The sequence below is a fragment of the Osmia lignaria genome, unplaced genomic scaffold, assembly GCF_051020975.1.
Source record: "Osmia lignaria lignaria isolate PbOS001 unplaced genomic scaffold, iyOsmLign1 scaffold0055, whole genome shotgun sequence".
NCBI lineage: Eukaryota > Metazoa > Arthropoda > Insecta > Hymenoptera > Megachilidae > Osmia > Osmia lignaria.
Window position 1 is genome coordinate 65,001 of NW_027478196.1, and position 2,500 is coordinate 67,500.

Consider the following 2,500-nt stretch of genomic DNA (forward strand, 5'->3'; position numbering starts at 1 on the left):
TGACGCACACACATTCGAAAATGGATTGGTTGCGGCCTGATACCGTCTGAGTACCGTCGCGCAGTCGGCCAGGCAACCGAGGGTCTGTCACGAACACCGTTAAGGTGACGGACAGGCTCCGCCTCGGACCGTAGACCGACACGCAACGGGTCGCGACGTTCTACTAGGGGAGAAGTGCACGACTACCTCGCCGGAACATTCGCCGAAGGTGGTGTGCCCTCGCTAATGGAACCCGAAGGTCCATCCGGGGCATCGCGCACCAACGGGAGCCAGCGTTGTTGACGATGAATCTCCCCATTCGATCTTTTGGGTTTCTCAGGTTTACCCCTGAACGGTTTCACGTACTCTTGAACTCTCTCTTCAAAGTTCTTTTCAACTTTCCCTCACGGTACTTGTTCGCTATCGGTCTCGTGGTCGTATTTAGCCTTAGATGGAGTTTACCACCCACTTAGGGCTGCACTCTCAAGCAACCCGACTCTAAGGAGAGATCCTCCCGAAACGCGTACCGGTCACTACGGGCCTGGCACCCTCTATGGGTAAATGGCCCCATTCAAGATGGACTTGGACGCAATTCGATGTCTCGGGATAAACGGATCCTCCTGAACACTACATTTCCCAGCGGCGGTACCGCGGGATTCAGTGCTGGGCTCATTCCTGTTCGCTCGCCGCTACTAAGGAAATCCTAGTTAGTTTCTTTTCCTCCGCTTAATAATATGCTTAAATTCAGCGGGTAATCTCGCCTACTCTGAGGTCGTCAATTTCTTTGGTTTCATCGAAAGGTGAATAATGATGCTCGATGCAAAAAAAAAAAAAATAAACGAAAAGAAGCAAAAAAGCAAACACGTAGAGAAACTGTGCGTGAATCAACCTTTCGCATATTCAATTTTTCCTCCTCTCTCGTTTCAAAATGTTTGTATTTATCGTTCGATGAAACGAGCACAAGAGGGAAAAAAAAGTTGAGACACGACGTTCCCATAATTTTCGTGTTATTTCCTTTTTGCTTCAAACATTTTGCGGACTGCAGCTTCGTCGTATTGCTTTTATCAATTTTTAACAATTTCAAAGCGAAGACAACTCGCAAGACGATCCATTTCGTCTCGGTTCAATTTTAACGTCCGTCCGTATTATTTTTTGTTCCACAAGAGATTTCGAATAGGTTTCTTTATTTATCATCCCTTCTTTTCGAGCGCCACGGAAGCAAGAGGAAAAGCAAGAGCGAGAGAACATTTCGCGTATACTTCATTTAACAATTTTAACCAACACGCGATGTACTCCACACACCTCTTAGATTTAACAACTGCTTTTCTCTTCTTCTCCCCTTAGCGCAAGGGTAAACCCCATTTGTCTCTTCTTTGGAACGCAACAAAACTTTCGAGGACTGGACGACCGAGCGATGGTCGCGCGGTCTTCGCTTATCTTTAACAAACGAAGTAGTCCGTATGTATTCTAAATGTTGAAGCCTCCTAGAGCTTTAAGCCATGCGAGACATTGAAATGCTGTTTTAACGGGAGCATGCATAATTGCTGCAAACATACTTTTATCACAAGTTCTAGCCACGCCACGGAGGCTTCGAAGTTCCTTCACCATTCGCTTTCCTCTCTTTTGTTACACAGTTTCAGACTACGATCAGGGGTACCGAAACGCTGTATTGATTGTAAACAACCATTTTTATCTTGGAGCGGAGCGTTCCTTTACTCGTTAGATTTGTCTTGTCGCGTGTGTATTCGCTTTTTCGACGCTTTTTAACCATTTAACTTGTTTAGCGAAGCTAAACGCACAGACAGACAAAAAAAAAGGAACAGCATCGCGCGTCAAACAGCGACGACCCATCTGAAGCGATCTTTCATTTATACACCGTTTGTAAACAGAGAGATGTATAAAGCGCGGGGAATCATTCGAAACCCTGGGGCTATTCGAGCTTGCATTTCAGCAAATTATCATCTCAAACATTTCACTCGTTTGCTTTTTCTAAATTTATAGGAGAGCTTCTTTCGTTTATTTTTGACACACCTTTCGTAAATATCGTTTCTGGCAACGTCGGGAGCGTGGATTTCTACAAGTGAACAATCGCGCCGATCCGATAACTTCCAGCAGGATGGAGAATCTTTATAGATTATCTTCCGAGAACTCGGTGCTTTCACGGGCGGTCGTTTATAAATTTTAACGAACGACTCGCGCGCCGTGACGCACTTGCGCTAGTTCGAAGAGATATTTCGAAATTTGTTTCTCTCCTTTAACGGCCTGCATTTAGTGTATCGGTTGCGATTTTCGTCACATCGTTTCCACGACAAACGCCGACGAACTGCCCAACTATCGCTCGTACGTTGCGACTCTTTCTTTGTTTATCGTTCATTCATTCTTTCAATTTCGTTCGATAATCCCGCTCCGAAACGTTCTACTTTCGTTGAACGACGGCGAGATGTTTAGAAAGAAATGAATTACTCTTTTTTCGAGAAGCAAACGCAAGCAGTCTTTTGTTAAGAAAACGACCCTCAGCCAG

General features: G+C 45.2%; 1 non-coding gene and 1 pseudogene across 1 annotated transcript in view; both read right to left on the minus strand.

Annotated features, from left to right (window-relative positions):
- The window catches only part of LOC143307465 (large subunit ribosomal RNA), a 4,989-nt pseudogene extending 4,235 nt beyond the window's left edge, over positions 1 to 754 (minus strand).
- Positions 755 to 2,486: 1,732 nt separating this feature from the next.
- Positions 2,487 to 2,500, minus strand: part of LOC143307466 (5.8S ribosomal RNA) — a 155-nt gene continuing 141 nt past the window's right edge. Inside the window, exon 1 of the ribosomal RNA XR_013064603.1 lies at positions 2,487 to 2,500. This exon is cut by the window's right edge and continues 141 nt beyond it. This is a non-coding gene — a ribosomal RNA (5.8S ribosomal RNA).